At 46.7% G+C, this 16,673-nt stretch overlaps 1 protein-coding gene across 5 annotated transcripts in view; it reads right to left on the bottom strand.

Moving 5' to 3' along the window:
• The window catches only part of ZMIZ1 (zinc finger MIZ-type containing 1), a 339,057-nt gene extending 324,618 nt beyond the window's left edge, over window positions 1-14,439 (bottom strand). For 3 of the 5 annotated variants that reach the window (XM_066324120.1, XM_066324122.1, XM_066324121.1), the window contains exon 1: window positions 14,075-14,439. The gene's annotated coding sequence lies outside the window, so the exon portion shown is untranslated. The remainder of the gene's footprint in view (window positions 1-14,074) is intronic. The other 2 variants (XM_066324125.1, XM_066324123.1) reach the window with 2 other exon arrangements.
• Between the last annotated feature and the right edge of the window lie 2,234 nt (window positions 14,440-16,673).

Genomic DNA, 16,673 nt, shown 5'->3' with positions numbered 1-16,673 from the left:
CGCAGCAAAACTGCAAGAACTCCTTGCAGATACTCAAGTAGCACTGTCACAGTGGGGACGGGACACCACTGCCAGGCACTGCAGTCACACCTGCAGCAGCGCTGGGGCAGTGCTTGTTAGGGCTCCTGGTGTTCACCACTGTGCTGCAGCCTGGAGCTGTGCTCCCCTGGCTCTGGGCTGGTAAGAGGCATTGAACTGAATGCCTCTTACCAGCCTCTTACTGAGGGCATATGAACTCAGAAGGGCAGTCTTGCAAGACTGCATGGTAAAGCTATGAAAGTCTGCCAGCTGCAGCACCTTTCTGGAGCAGGGCATTGGTGTCACATTCACTTGTCTAAGCAAAGTGGCAGTAACTTCTGGTCATCAAAACTTCTGAGCCATTAATTTATCAAGATTGAAGTCTTATTAACCAAAACCCAAGAGATTAAGGCTGAATTACGTATAAAAAAGATTTGAACATTTTAAAACATATTCTGACATGTTATGCTTTTATCAATAATTACATTATAGGACATGTGTTTGACACTTATTTTCTAGTGTTCAAAAAATATTTCAGTTGCTAGCTCTTTGCCATCTGTTTCCCATCATTATTTCATTAAAATAGTTTTCATCTCCCTTATAGTAGAAGAGCAAGACTGCTTTCTATGTGACTAGATTATCACCTTCCTTACTTAAACAGCATCATTCCAATATTTTTTTTTTCATTTATTTTTTGAAGAGGCATATACCTCCTCCAAACTCCACCCAGCAAGGGCTAACAAAGCAAGCTTGCTGAAACCAGCCAAATACATCTCCTTCTCTCCACCTGTCAAGAACACTTTTCCAAAGTCTCTGAGGAAACTAAATCAAATAACTCATCTGCTGCCATAAGCATGGGGATTTTTCCTCCCTGAAAGAGAAAACTCACACTTGAATACACCTTGGATGAAAACCAAGGTCCAATGTACAATATGTAGCTTACACCACACAAAACACCATTTCCCAGGCAAAATACTAGAGCTCAACAGCTTACACTGCTGTGAGTACCTGTGCAGGGGCAAAGTCGCCCACATACAAGGAAGAGGTGGTTTCTGAGCAGTTATCAGGAGCGAGTGCAATAATTCTTACCTGGAAAATGCTGTTTGCAGCTGCTCACCGATTTGTCAGCACACACGCTGCTCTCACCTCATGATTTATGATGCTCTCTCCAGCACTGAGACTTCTATTACTGTCCTCGTTTATTGCCTGCAGCTGTCATTCTCACCAACAATTCTACAGTTGTTTGTAGGTGAGGTATCAAAGGTATTTAGTGTGCACCTAGAGACGTAATTTTAATCAAACCTGCTCACAGGCAGTGTTTAAACGTTAGAACGACTGCACAGAGTGCAGCAATTAATGTGAACTTGACCAACCAAAATTATGACAGCCAGAAACATTCACTCATAAATGCCTCAAAAGGATGGATGTCCAACAGGCCTGTGAACACCTGCTGATTTGTAAATGAAGATAAAAATAGTACCCATAGATCACAAAGCCTTCCGACAGGTATTTGAATGCACAATAAATATTAACACTAGTTCAGCATTTTCACTTTCTGTGGCCAAAATGTTGCTATGGCAGTAAATGCAGCTACACCTTTCTCACCAGGTATGTTTCTCAGCCAACTATTTCCCCCTTAAAGTCAGGTTTTCCAGCACCTCCTCAAAAGCTGCTGAATCTGCCCAGTTTAGAGAAACAACAGTGGAAAGAGAAAAAAAATTTCCATCCAAAAACTTCACTTTTAGAGATCTCAGCTTTTCTAGATGCTAAAATTTTGCAAATCGGAAGGTTCTGACCTACTGCAGTCATAACTTTTTTGGAAGCCACAAGTTGCTCAATGATTTGAAAAACAGGCAAGCAGTGTTACTAAGCGTACTTACCAATTCCACTACCCTATTTCAAGAAAGGGTGGCAAACATCCTCCTTGGGTAAATTTGACCTAACATGGTGCAAAAATGCGGCAGCACATGAGAAACAAATCCTGGAGCTAAGCCTGATAGTACTTTCATGTGTACTCTAAAGCTCCAACTCCTTAAGTGAACCAATTATAACAGCATCTCTGGCCATTTAATGAACTTCTAGTGCTTGTGAGCCAAGAAGAAGCCTGAAAATATGAACCCTAAACAGGGTAGTAATGCAGATCTTGCAAAAGGATTCAAGTTTATTATTATTTAAAATTATTTGATATGCCTGGATTCTAATGGCTAAATATTTTAAGGCTGACAATCTCAAATTAGTCTAATCATTAGTCTAAGCACCAAAATCCACTTTCTGTAATGAAAGTTCTTTTTTTCAAGACTATCCACACTGCATAGCTTGAAAATGGCACTCAAGGCAAAAACAACTGTGAATTTACAAGAAAAAGGTAGCCTGAAGGCCGTCACTGTCACAGCCAAGCTTGATTTATAGCTGAACAGATAGTGTCAAAATATAAACTACAAATTAAACACAACTCTAAGCAGAAAAAAATGATGGGTTTATGCTATGATGATAAACTACTAAAGAAGCTCTGGTGTTTGTAAGTTGTTAAGACTTATAATATATGCAGATATTGACTGATCCTATTACATCCCCATGCTCCAGTCCCCTCAGCCAAGATGATGGCGTCACACTGAGAGAGTTGTGCAGAAGATACACTCACTAATTGTTAGCCCACATTAAACCATGAGTTGGTGTGCAAGAGCTCTCCTTTAGGAACAAAATCTCCTTGTAGAAAGGAGATGGTAGCACATTTCAGAGTTCAGGAATCTTTTAGTTATTTGAATCCACATTATACCATTTGTTTACATTATACCATAATATTTATTAGGAAAATAGATCAGAATTGGTCATATATGGCTCATTAGGAAAAAAAAAATCCACCGTGAAAAAGCTGAATTTACCTAGATTTTTAAACTTAAGGCAGCTAAGAGGTCTTTTAAACTATACTTGCTCTTAGATTCAAACACAGATAGACATTCTATCCTCAGATGGTGTCTCTAGGATCTGATCACTCAAGCATGTGTATGATTCTTCACTGACAAAGCACCTGACTCCTCTACTTGTGCAACTTGCATTACTCATAAGAAATCCTTGGCAGAGGCAGACCAACATATGTTAATTACTGGGCTGCATTATAATAGGTCTGACATCTTGTTTTTCATCCAGGGTTTAAAGTAAAAGGAAACAACAGTATCTTTCAATACAAAAGTACATATTTTGCATCTCAGGCTAAAAATATTCTACGTTAAAAACACAAATAGATCAACTGCCAAAGAATCCCTGCCTCTTCAGTGTTCCTTTCTGGGGGGTTTAGCCTTATTAAACAAAGAAGGAAAGCAAAGAGAGGTTGGTATATGTGTATTCACCTTTCATTTGCTACAAAATATTCCTAAATTGGGTGCAACAGGTAAAATGGGAGCTTGACTCCCCAATATTTAATTTCTTGTATAAGCAGTTTTTCAGGTAATGTTGTCTGTCAGTTTCTACAGCAAAATAAGGTATAAATTCATGAACCCTGAAAAGCAGCATGACTACAGCAAATATATACTTTAAAATATATTTTTATTTTTCATGTGGCAGGAGATATGTACTATTTCTTCATTTTATTATTTAATATGCTGGGACAAAATGCGGGCAATATTACAAGTATTTTTGATTTACATTTCTCTTTATTGAGAAAGAGACACTGAGAGCCACAGCTGCAATTTCAGGAAAAGGACTAAGACTCCACACTGACATGCTGTTTCTTTTTGGGTGACCAAATTCAACTTTTTAAATCTGGATTTCAAATTGCATGACACCGTAAAACTGCTAGAAACACGTCAAGTTTCACTGAAATTTTCAAAACACTAAAATCTGGCATTGGTAACAGATTTTCTTGCACAAAAGATCCTGCAGAAAAGTTTATGCATTGAATTATTTATACATGCATTTAGGATTCAAAACCTTTAAGAATGCACTGAAAATGTTGTCTCAGAAGTTTGGGGTTTTGTTTTGTTTTGTTTTTTTTCTCCAAAGTGATTAAACAAGTGTATCACACACCTATGATCAGAAAGCTGCTGGGCATGCATCGCTCCCTCCTTGCCCACCCCAGACTCCCTGCACTGGGTGCTGTGCCGAGGCAGTGCTGGTCCCTCTCTGAAGGCAGAGTGCCAGACAAAAAGCTCCAGCCAGGAGTAAGACAGATGGTGGCCAATAAGGAAACTATCACAGCGTCTTAGTCACCATGGCACAGCCTGGGCACCACACAATAGCAGCCTGACTGTCATCGACTTTATCCTCGTTTCTGCTCGTTCATGTGTTTACCTGCCTTTGCCTGGAGCTCCCAGCTCTGGGCACACAGACTCGGAGCTGTCTTGGGTGAACCACTCCAGTGGCACGGGGCTTACAAGGACCCATCACAGCAGCCCATCAGGGTGCTAAAGGCAGATATCCAGAGGTTACAAAACACCGCCTTAAATGCAGCATACCAGCCAGCACTCTGCGGGAGCAGCTCTAGGGTAGCTAAGAGGAAACATGCCAAAGTCTTAAAAACAGATGTTCCAAGTACCAATTAGTTAACAAAAGGAACATCAACAGATGAATCCTAAATTTTCAGTATTTTTTGTATTTATCTGGGGATAAAACAACCTTGCTTAAGGATAAGACAAGCAGCACAATCCTGAATTTAAGGCACTCATTTGTTTCTCCCAGCCAGTTCCTCAAAGCTCCACTCTCAACCCTCCAGCAGCAGATGGCTGCCACCACCTCAACCCTGTCCTTCTCCTCCCTGCAGACCCTACACCTCTCAGGTGCTTTTCAATCGGTTCCTTTACAAAGGAACAATCTGCCATGAATACAGGTAGAATAAAAATGATCGCAAATATTTTCAGAACCCATTTTATTTAGAAAACCTCCGAAGCACTAACCATCCGAAGCACTGCCCTTTGCAGAAAGAACCACTGCCTGCCTCACCAAAGCCTGTGCAGCGCCGAGCACCATCCGGTCTGTGCCCCAGGGGGCCTTTCCACTACCCCAACCTGCACAGCTCCAGCCAGTGCCACCGACACTGGAATCCAGTGGCTCTGATCTCCCTGCCACACAGACTGCAAGGACACAGCAATTTCATGTGGACACTTTAAAATATTTATCTTGTGTCCTGTTGCTGATTCCTTCTGAAGTATAAACCATCTCCGAATGGCCATCCCTCTATGTGTAGATCATTCAGAATGCAAGGACTGGTCACCAAAGGAAGCATCTGTAATGCTCACACAAGTCTAAGTACGGCATCTTTCATATCTAAACTGCATCTTTGCTAAACACCATGTTTAAGTATTTGTTATCAACAAACATTGCAAAGGTTCCCCTGGATTCATTCTGTACTCTGTCTCTTGCTGGTCACCAACAGCTGGTGTTTCACTTGTCCTTTGCTAAAGAGTAACAAGGCCAAATGAACCAGTGACTCCTGAGGAACACATAAACAAGCAAGCGCCCGCTGCAGAGGTGGGACTTTGTTTAGTGGAGTTTGAAGCCCTCCTGGGTATCCAGCTTCCCACACAACTCCTGTCCGCCTGTTGCCACAAAGCCCCCCGGTTTTTCCTTCCTTCCAGTCCCACCTCAGAGCAGCTGGGAGCGGGGAGTGAAAGCCAGGGCTGAGCAGTGCTGAGTAAGCCCTTCCTCTGCGAGGGCTCCCCACAGCCACATGAATTGCTGTGGCAGAAGCAGGTTCAGAGCCAGCGATGCAGCCCAAGCAAAGCAGAGGGCAAATGACTGAGAAAGGACACAGCACCCACACACTTATATTATATATTTATACAAAAAGCTGCAGGAAGATGGGAGCCCAAGTGCTTTAACTTGCAAGGCTGATTTAACAAAGTCTGAGAGGGCTCCGCTAGTGACCCAAAATAACTTCTCCTTACATAACACTGTTATGATTTTAATGTGAGAGATGTCAGAGTATTACAGTGCCAAAAGCCAAAGCTACGCATTCATTTGGAAAGCTAGCAGGCTCCCATCTCTAATGGTATCTAACTCCAGCTGGATTGCAACCCAATAATTTTTAAAACAGTGATGTAGATTTTTGGAGAAATCTCACACTTGAGAGAACAAGCAAAGACCCAAGTACAGTTCTTGAAACAAACATCTAAAAGCAGGACTGATAGCTGCTTTAAGTCTCAGCAGGTGAGACATATCAGAGTGAATATCTCAGAATCAAAAAGAGACTTGTGAGTGGGATCCATTTGAACACTAGTTTGTAGAGAAACAGCCTTGACAGCACAACACATGTTGAATTTGCCTTTTTAGTCACGGAACTACCATCCACATCTGCACATAAGTGTCCATTGCAACTCAGCATCTTGGTTTTCTGTGAAACAGAAGGTTTTGTGGTTTTGTAAAGCACCTAAAGGAGAGTGAACTGAGTGTGCAGACAGTCAGGATCACAAAAGCATGTACAGGATGACAGTTCACTGGTCTGACATCCATTAGAACAAAGATTGCAGTTTAAAAAAAAAAAAAAGTTTAATTAAATGCAAAGTGTATCAACCTGTGCTAAGTGGAGAAGAGAAGAGAAGCTTTACTTGAAAAGGCTTGGGGAAAGCCTTGGGTTGCTGTAAGGGAGACCTAAGCATAAGCTGTGTAACAGCTGTAAAGAAGTTAACTTCTAATTTCAGTGATCCCACTGCTGGGGAAAGAGTTATAAGCATTAAACAAACACAGAATTTACAAGAAGGACACTACGACACTGGGTAGAGTGCCTGACTATTATATCATTCTTTTCCCCTGCAAACCTGAGGGATAATAAAACTACTCTCTCTTTCATCTGTGGGTAGATATATAAATAAACTGCTCTTCCAAGAATTCTGTGTCAACAAAGTCTCTTAAACTGCTTTTTACAGCATTTTCTTACCCCCTTTTTTTAGGGTGAGGTAGGGTTGGCACAGTTTGGCAGGACAGGGGGAGATAATCAAATGGATCTTCCATTCACCTAAAAATATATAATAGTTTTAAAACTGTGCTTATTGTCAAAAATAGTTTAGCTGCAGGAACTTGTATTTTACAATGTATTTCAAGCAAATGCATTCCCTAAGAAAATGTTCATGTTTATAATGCTTCTTTTTGTCATTTACAGCAACCAAAATCTTAGAGATGTGCAATACTAAGGAAAACTAAGGCTTATGTGAAAGCAATGATCTGTAAGGTATTCCTTATTTTCACATTATCTATGGGGGCACCCCACCTTCGGGCTGCACAAAGAGAAGTGCTGTTCAAACTGGGCACAGACACAGTGGGACAGCAGTTGATGAATTTCTGTAATTTCCTCAAGAAACTGGGTGTAGTGAGAGGGGTGGAGGTCTTGCAACTCAGGGCTCAAGCCTCTCCTCCCTGTCATTCAACTCTCTTGTGGTGGGTTTTTTCCCCTCACACATCACACTCTCACACCTCTAAAATAACCACGAGCAGATGGTAACCTTTGAGCTGGAGAATGCCCATCTAGCAGGCGGCTGTTGGACAACAGTCAGGTCCAAGAGAAGAGCACAGTGGAAGGGTCAAGAGTTTCACACAAAATCAAAGTCACAAAAACAAGCTTATGATGATTTCTGCTTTTGGTGAGGTAGACTCCAAAACCCCCTTTGTCAGTGTGACACCAAACAATTTCCAGGAAGTCCCATTTCAAACCTTTTCAAGCATCAACCACCTCACAGTGTCAGCCTCAACACTGTCCTGCACCATCCCATGGTGCCCTTATTTACACAATAAACCACCGTTAGATCAGTTCATCTGTTTTCGGAATGGGTGCTCAAAAACACAAGAAGAGAAACCTGCACTGCAGAATTTACTGATGGAGATACAGAGGTGTGTATTTCAGAGCAGCCTAAAAGACTCCACTGTTCTCAGAGGGAATCAGGAATGTAGCCAAGAAACAAGCAGATACACATCAAGGGAACTGTTTTTGCTACTAAATGGCCAATTGAAGCCCCTACTATTCTGTCATATATCTATGTCACTGCAGTCCCAATAAATAATGCTTTCTGATTAGTTATGAGACTATCTAGAAATCTCTAAGACAGATACCGTTCACTGTGCCAGCCAGTCAGTCATCGGAGCCCTGAAGTCTCAAAGGAATGAAAAACTATGTGAATCCAAAGGACAACACAAACTTGTTGTCAAGATACTGCTTTCTTTTTCTTACTCCTCAAACATGTTTTTACCTAATCAGCAGAGATGGCAAACCGTATTTCACAGCACAAAGAGCTGCCATATGAACAAGGCAGTTTCCCCACAACTGTGCATTAGACCAAGCTGTCAGTATTCTCTAGTTAATGCTATCTGGACCATGCTAACTAGTAAACTAAATCACCAGAAGAGTTTACCAGTAACCAGGCAAAGAGTTGAGAACATGAGAACAAGTAAGATTTGAAGAAAACCAAATAAAGACAACAAACAACCTCCTTACTGGTTCTGCATGACATTATCAGATGCATCACTTCTGTGGCTTTCATTCTCGTGCTATCTTTGACAACACATATGTATTATCAATATGTTATGAGTTGTTCCCCTTTCTGAAGTCAGGCCCACAGCAGTGCTGCTTTTCTCTGGAAATAAAAAAGGCTTCAGCAACCACAGACCCTCTGTGCCCACAACCAATACTGACTCCCAAAAAACTGGCCCTACAGGGAGAGGATAACACAACTGGCTATGGATCAGGCAGCTGGACAATTGCCTGGGTAGCTTTCACAGGGACTGATAGAGGATGTCTTAGCATGAGGACATGAGTTACAAATCAGGTCCCCATCATCCACTGACATAAGCCAGGACAAACAAGCAACAAAAAATTAGTAAGAAACCTCTTATACAGACTAACAATGAGTAGCAGAGGTAATACAAACTCACACTTCTATGAAATTTGCACAGGTTTGTAGCACTGTGCATATCACTGGGTTTTGAGCAATTTCTTTTACTCCCTCCCCCTGCCTGCTATTGAGCCAGGAGCCTTCCAGCTCCACTTTGGGAATCAAGTGAAAGCTGCTCTGCAGAGTCAAAACAAACCCTGGATTACCAACCAGAGGATACGCTTCGCACATTTATGTTAATAGAATGTTACCGTGATAGGCTGTATATGACTACCCCAATGTTGGTACACTAGACAAAGTACAAACCAGCTTGATCTACAGAATTATCCGTGTAAAGGACGAAAGCCCCTTTTCAAGCTTAGATATTTCACTAGATCCTAAACCTTATTTAAAAATGCATCAACCATCACTGACTGGAAAGGATTTCTTCGATGTTACACTATTCACTACAGGAGTAAAAATTACTTCCTCTGTCCTCTGCTACAGAACCAGAATATATAAGAACTGAAGGAAACTACAGGTATTCTAGAACGAGTGATCACCTATGTGAGCCTTCAGAAGGGCAAGTTCTTTTAAAGAATGAGTCATTCCCTGTGGAGTAACTTAATTTCTATTGACACTTACAGGAGAAATTAGGTTGAAAGTGATTTTGTCTGTCTAAGAACAATTTTGCTTTTTTACTGGATACCTAATGCCCATAAGAAATCTGCCCTACTCCATAAAGGGAAGGGCAGAGGCACTATACTGAAGCCAGGAAACTTCATCTTTGCAGGCAATGTAGACTTCAGTGTATCTTAAACTATTAGAACCAAAAATAACACGTAACAAGTGTAAGGCCATCTCCTACTCTCATAATACACTACTGCCTCCAACAGTCTAGCTGTAGAGATCCATTACAACTCATTGCCTGGACATTTCCTTAGCAGCCTATATTCTCCTTAAAATATTCTAACATTAGCCAAGCTGAACGTTAATGATCACGTGAAACCCAATAGAAGCAAAGAATTGAAAATTGCTACATAAGAATTTTCTGCTTTATAGCAACAAGGGAAGAGGCAGAAATCAATACGGCAAAACAACCTTTTAAGCCAAATACACCATTTTAAAGCAGGAATATTTCTAATACCACTGACAGCCTCAACTTGTCATCAGTAAAAAGGCTTACATACACTTGGAATGAAAACTTGAACTGAGTGTAAGAGAAATATACAATATCTGAGCAGGAGGTCTGTCTGTGGTGGCTCTACATTGATGTGCTGTTTACTGTGTTTTCCCATAAAACACACCTAAATGGATGAAGAGGGTTTGTGTTGCTTGTCCCACACCAGGCAGTTGACACAAGCAAGCATGAACCAACATAAACTCTTCGGCAATATTCCCGTCACTTTGCTGTAATACAGGATAGGGTTTCACAAAAATTGGTCTAACTAGGAGCGAACAAATTAGCCAATTGCATAGTGGTCAAAGTTGCTACCACAGGCATTAACTGCAGTCCTACTTATTTATGAGAAACAGCCTTCCCAGGTAAAGCCATAACAAGCCAAGCTCACGCCTCCCGCAGCATTTGATCACCCACGTTGTTAGAGCAGCACAGCAGGCACCACGAGTTCCTGGCCAGGCACTACCTCCATTTCTCATAGTCACATTATCTTCTGTGTGACTGGAAAAAGGCTGGATCCCTGTTGTTCTGAAACCTATCAACAACACTGGGGAAAGCAAAAGGAATCCCAACGCTTTTTCCTTTCCCAGATCTATTTTTCTTCCTTTTCAGGAGAGAAACCAGGCCTTCCAGGCTGCTAGTACAAACATTAAGTTGCTAAACACCAGCCAACATTGTCTCCAACTATAGTATCAGTGATGTAACTGCCATCCATTAGGGTTTGGGCTGTTGGGTTGGTTCTGGTTTGGCTTTTTTTTTCCCCCCCCAACAGAAAACCTTTGGAGCCCATAAAAGTGGAAGAGATTTGGGGCAAAGGGCAAGCAACTCCCAAGAAAAGTTATGAATGGAACTATGCTACAGAGCCTTGCCTTCACACTCCTTGTACAGGAGAAATCAGTCAGATGTTGCAAAAACTGATCCATTATCTTTTGTGGGTTTCTTAAAATAATCTAAAAACAGAATTGTATGCCATACTAGGATTGCAGATTTATTTCATCTCAGAGAGCACAAAACATTCTCTGTACGTACACACAGCAACTCACTTCTTTCCTGAAACAAAGTTTTCATTGATCCTTTGCCACAGACTCAATTATTGTTTCTAATCATGATCAACGTTTATTTAAGGTATTGTGAACTGTAAACAATGCAAACAATAAAAGCATCTGTCCATGTTGACATGAATGTAATTGGCAGGTTAGATACCTATATCAACTGGTCCCAAAGGCGTTCTTCTTAAATTCAGAAAGCCCAAAGTAAATTTAAATTACAATTTACAGAATAATCTTGAAATCAGCCACTTTTCGAGGTAGTGTTATCTTGTGTAGATAAAAATCACAATCTGTCAATTCAATCCCAGGAAATTCTTCATTGTTTTAAAACATAATCCTAAAGACATTTTTTAAAAGCTTCTTTCTTTTTTTAATGCAGTGGATTCTGCAAAATTTCTGGTCCTCCTTGCCACCATGGGGAAAATAATCCTCTTCTTTCAATGTAGCAATTACAGATATACATGTAAAAAGAGCAGAAATCAAGGCACTTTGAGACAACACTTAAGAAGGAAAAAAACCTACTCGACTATGGGATAGTTAGGGGATTTCAAGTCAGGTTTTCCATAGACTCACTGTAAAAATAAGCGACCTTTTCCTTCTCCTCCTCTCCACCCCAAACTCTCAGGAAAACGGCCACCAAATGCACTCAGCTAGCCTCTAAGTCACACGTGCTCCATTGCAGATCTTGCTTTCAATGTCTCTTTTGTTTGATGGCTGGTGTTTCAACATCCTCAGCTTGGAACAGAAAAAGGTCAGAGCGAGTCTTCTGGCATTCACAAACCTGCACCAGGCCCCGCCAAGAGAAGATTGATGCCATGTACATTTTCCCCAGTCCAAGAGAAGGAAGTGGAGCTCTCAATGCACGACCAACTATGTTCGTCAGAGGGATTCATTTCCTAAAGGTGTTTAGCTTTGCTACATTCTTTTGTGAAACTTTTGTGCTGGTGCTAGTAATATTTTTGAGTTACCCACTGTGACACGTTACTGCCCCAGTATCGTAACCTGAACAGGTTCCCACCAGTAAATCATTTTAGCCATACATTTCGGCACAGAGCCTTTTTTTTTTTTTTTTTTTTTTTTTAAATATTATTATTTCCCTCCTGATTTTGCTTCACCCCTAGGTTACCTCCAGTGCCCTCACACCTGCCTGCTGTCCTTGCCTTTCCTCCCCTGTGCGGGGAGGAGAGGCTGCACCATTAAACTTCCAGTGTGCAAGGCCAAGGTCCGTTCCACAGCTAGAGAGAAGCTGTTACTAAAGATTCCTTAAAAGCTTTGGCACTTCACGGCAGTTGGAACCACTCAACCAGAGCTGGGAGCCAAAGCTTTGCCACAGCATTAATGGGCTTTTGCCCTTTTAAATTTTATAAGCCTGTCGCCTTTCTGATGCACGCAGTTTTATTCACAGCCCTAAATGGCCATTTCATATTTAAAAGAAAGCTTGCATAGGTAGCACCCTAAAACTACCCCAGGTCATTCATCACCCCAGCACTCCTACTGTCTCTTAGGAAACCTTTGATAGAGCATTTGTTCAGGCTGCCAAGTTAAATCCTCTTCTCTCGTGTCAATGCATTGAAAAAAGCAGTCAGTACACCAGCTTCACTCAGGCCTGCTGAAGTAAATGGAGAAAACCAATTCCTCTGGCACTACAGAGCCATTAAGCCGTTTGCAGATTATTAACTGAAGCACAAAAATACACACGGCGCAAGATCGGACGACAGAGCAGGGCTATGCCTTAAGTTTCCTTCGGTCTCGATTAACTGACGATACAGGCGCAATCGGCACCGACTCGTGCAGCTGCCGGGCTGGTGAGCGGGACCCCGGCAGCCCCGGACAAAAGGGGCGATGCGGGGCCCCGCTGCCACGGCCGGGCAGGTTCCACCTTTAGAAACGCCGGCCATGGGGGCTGCACTCGAAGGGGCACCCCCGAGGCGCCGCCCCGCGTCTCTCATCGCAGCCTCCGAGGCGGCACCGAAATTAAACTTTACACGTGCAAAACAAAGTTTACAGTCTAAAACCCCGATTATAGTAACAACTTCCTCCCCGTCTCAGGCTGCCGTACTCCTTCCCCGCTACCGCGCCAGCCCAGAATGCTATCCCGAGCCCCGCGGGGGGGGTGGTGGGGGGGGGGACAAGAACGTGGCTGGATGGCTCCTATTTTTATGTTTACATTCCTGAAGTGTCTTTTCACTGGCTGCCATTCCCCCTCTCCCCGCGAGCAGCTCCGCCGGCCGCCCCTGGAAGCGCTTCCCCCGCTCCCCTCGCACAAAGGCGGCCGAGCTCCGGCCGGGTCGGGCCGGGCACCCCCGGCCCTCTGCCCCCGCGCCCCCTCCCCTCCGCCCGGCGGCTTCCTGGACAGATGCACGGGGGGAGGGGGGCTGCTCCTTCCTCCTGCCTGCCGAGAGAGGCCCAGGTCCCAACTGGCTCTCAAAACCCAGACACAAGGAATTTACACCCCGGCGATCTTCCCGGAGCCCCAAGAACAGGCGCGAGCTTCCCCACGCGTCTCCCGAGTCCCGCACGGGCGGCCGGGCACGCACGCCCCGAGCCGCAGCCCCGGCCCCGCTGCGGGGCTCCAGCCCGCCCCGACGGCGCTCGCCCCGGCCGGGGGCAGCCGCCGCCCCGGTCCCCGCAGCCCCCTTTGTGCTTGCGGCGGCTCCGACGCCCGCCCGCCTCACGCCGCGGCCGCCCCAAGTTCGCCCCGGGCCGGGTCCCTCCGCGACCCCGCGGCCGGCCCGGGAAGGGCATTGCCCGGGTAGAGCCGCTTCCCCGCCGCCGGGCCCGGCTCCGCGGCTGCTCGCCCGCCCTCGCCCCGCGCCCTCGGCGGGGACAGTCTGCTCCTTTAACAAGTCTCCACACATTTTCTCCCCTTGCAGAATAAATATGTTGTTGTTTTCTTTTTTTTTTTTTTTTCTTCCCCTGTACACCAATTTCCCCAGCGTGGCCGCTCCATTGTTTCTGCTCCGCCGAGACGCAACCCCTGCCCGGCCGCGAACGGGGAGGTGCGAGCAGGGAGCGCAAATAGACGCGAAACTTACCTACGGATTGCAAAGCAGCCTTGCAGCAGCAAAATAATAAGGAAGAAGGCAGGCAAAATCCTCTTTCCCCAATTGATTTGCAGCTCTACTTGGGTATTTTTAAATATATAATTTTGTTTATTCCCCTCCTTTCTTGCTTCTCCCCCTGCTTTCTTTTTTTCTTCCTTCCCCCCCCCCTTTTTTTCCCCTTGCCCACAGACAGTGAAAAGGACCTCAATGTTAGTGGGTGAGTAAGTGAATCAACTAGCAGAGAGCACAGCAAGTTGAAGTGTCAAATTACATTGGCTATTCTATTACCAAAGGGCCATGCTTTGTGGCTGCTGGCAAAATCTGTCCCAGATTCCTATCTGAAAGGGAGCTGCCTCCTACAGGGATGTTCTTCCCTTCGCCCTCTCCCTTCCCCTCTCCCCCCGCAACATTCCCCTCCCCTACCCCCCAAATCACACCAAGTTAAACATCTTAGATACGAGTTAAAATACAAATATTGTCTTACAGTGTCTTTTAAGGCGGGGATTCTCGTTTTAGTCTTCCTGAATACCAAGCACTCGGAAACCCTTCCACTCTGGAAACCGAAAGCTGGAGAATATGTATACTCCCTTCGGTGTTTTTGTATTATTAAATAGGGGAAAACCACCCTGGACCCAACACACTCTCAAGCACAAGGTGTCTCCGTCTCTGTCGTCTTCACGAGAGAATTTTTACGGGCATGGAAGGAACTACCGGGCGAGCAGGGGGATTACACGGGAACGCCGAGACATCCTGCTGCTCCGTTATTGCACTTCAGCCCCCCACCCCCCTCCATTTATTGCCACCACCGCCACCCTCGGGGCCGCTGTTATTTCCAGAGCCCGGAGCTCCCGCCACCCAGGTAGGCGCGGGGCTCTCCCGGGGGTCCCCGCTCAGCCGGGGAAGCCGGGCGGGCGGCGGTGCCCGGCGGGGCGGGCCCAGGAGGCGGCCCCGCCGCGGGGGGAGCGGGCAGGGGCCGAGACCCCCCCGCCGCCCGGAGCGCGGCCCCCGGCGCTAACAATAGGGCGTGTTTTTGTGCTGGTTTTTCTTCCCCTGTGCTCCTTAGGAAATCTAGCCCGATTTCCAGGCAGAAAAGAAGAAGAAACCGTCCTTGTCTGACGAGCACAAATCTGCTAAAAAACATCTCCCTCGACTTCTTTTCCCCTTGATAAAACACTTCCAGGACAATCAATATTTTATGATGAGTTGTTAATAAGCCTAATATATTCATCCCTGCTCCAACGGGGCTTGTTAGATTATGCAATTAAGATAAGCAATTTAAACAGCACTATGTAGCTTCTCGCTGGTCACATTCGTCTTGTTGTTGGAGGAGGAGAACGATCGGGACTGTAAAGGGATGTCGGATCGCTCAGGGAAATAGGAAGATTGCCTAATTTTTTTAAATTTCTTTCAGCTGCGTGCAAGCGGAACAGAGCCGCTACCGCCGCTGCGCACGCCGCTCCCCGGCGGAGTGCCGCCGTCCGCCGCCGCTGGACGCGCTGATGTGCGCGGGGCCGGCGGCCGAGGGGCTTCTCCGCCCGTGCGGCCCCCGAGGGCACTGCCCCCGGCGAGGCCCCCGCCCCGCTCATTTACGCCTTCGCGGCTTCCCCAGAAAAAAAGACCCCTATCCCTGCCGTTCTCCCCGTGCCTCCAGCCGCCCCTCGATCGCCTCGGGGCGCGGGGGAAAGGCCTGCGGCCGCCCCCAGCGCGGAGACGGAGCGGCGGCCGCCCGCCCCGGCAGCGCCGCGGGGGGAGCCCCGGGCGGCAGTGCCCCCGCGGGGGCGGCCAGCCGGCGGCGGGCGGCGCGTCCCGCCGCTCCGGCGCGCTCCGGCTCCGCGTTTTGCGAGCGGCCGCGGTGTCAGCCGGGGAGCGCCGAATAACAAAGGCAAGTTTGAGAGCAGCCGCCGCCGCCGCCGCCGCACAGGCTGCGGTGACGTCAGGGAACAATGCCGCTGCCAGCCCGCCCGCCCGCCGCCCCTTAAAGGCGCACGGGGCGCTGCCGGGGGCCCCCGCCGCCGGCCCGGGGATGGCGGGGAGGGGGTGCCCGTGCTGGGCCCCCCGCCCTGCGGTCCCCTCCGGCGTTGCCCGCCCGGACGGGCAGCGGAGGAGATCCTCCGTCTCACGGCTCCTTTCCCTCTCTCCCGCGGGCCTCCGCCGCCCTAATCGCTGCCTTCAGCTGCCCGGAAGACGCGGCGGCCGCCGGGGCGGGAGCGGTCGGGCCCGCGGCTCCCCGCGGCGGTGTGGGGCCGGGCGGCCTGAGGCCCGCTGCCCTGGCCCACGTACGAGCCCCGGCAGCCGCCCAGGGAGCGGTTTCGCCAGAGCTCCGGCACCTCGGGGGCAGGACCCGAGCGCTGCCAGCCGGTTCGGCTTCTGCTCCCGCAGTGACCCCTCGCCTCTCCCTGTCGCTGTGCGCTGCCCTCCTCCCCGAGACACAGCGGCCCCCGTCATGGTAACCTGTAGCCCACAGGCTTAACCGGCGGATACTGTCCGGTCAGTGCAGCCCACTTCACTCCTGCACTGCCTTAGATGTGTGATCGAAACAGACGCAAAAAACCCCAGCCTTTTAGGTAACCAAAAAGGGCACTGTAGGAAT

This window comes from Sylvia atricapilla, chromosome 8, assembly GCF_009819655.1.
Source record: "Sylvia atricapilla isolate bSylAtr1 chromosome 8, bSylAtr1.pri, whole genome shotgun sequence".
In the NCBI taxonomy this organism is placed as follows: domain Eukaryota; kingdom Metazoa; phylum Chordata; class Aves; order Passeriformes; family Sylviidae; genus Sylvia; species Sylvia atricapilla.
The sequence above is the reverse complement of the archived record's forward strand: the minus strand, read 5'-3'. Positions and strand labels throughout refer to the sequence as shown.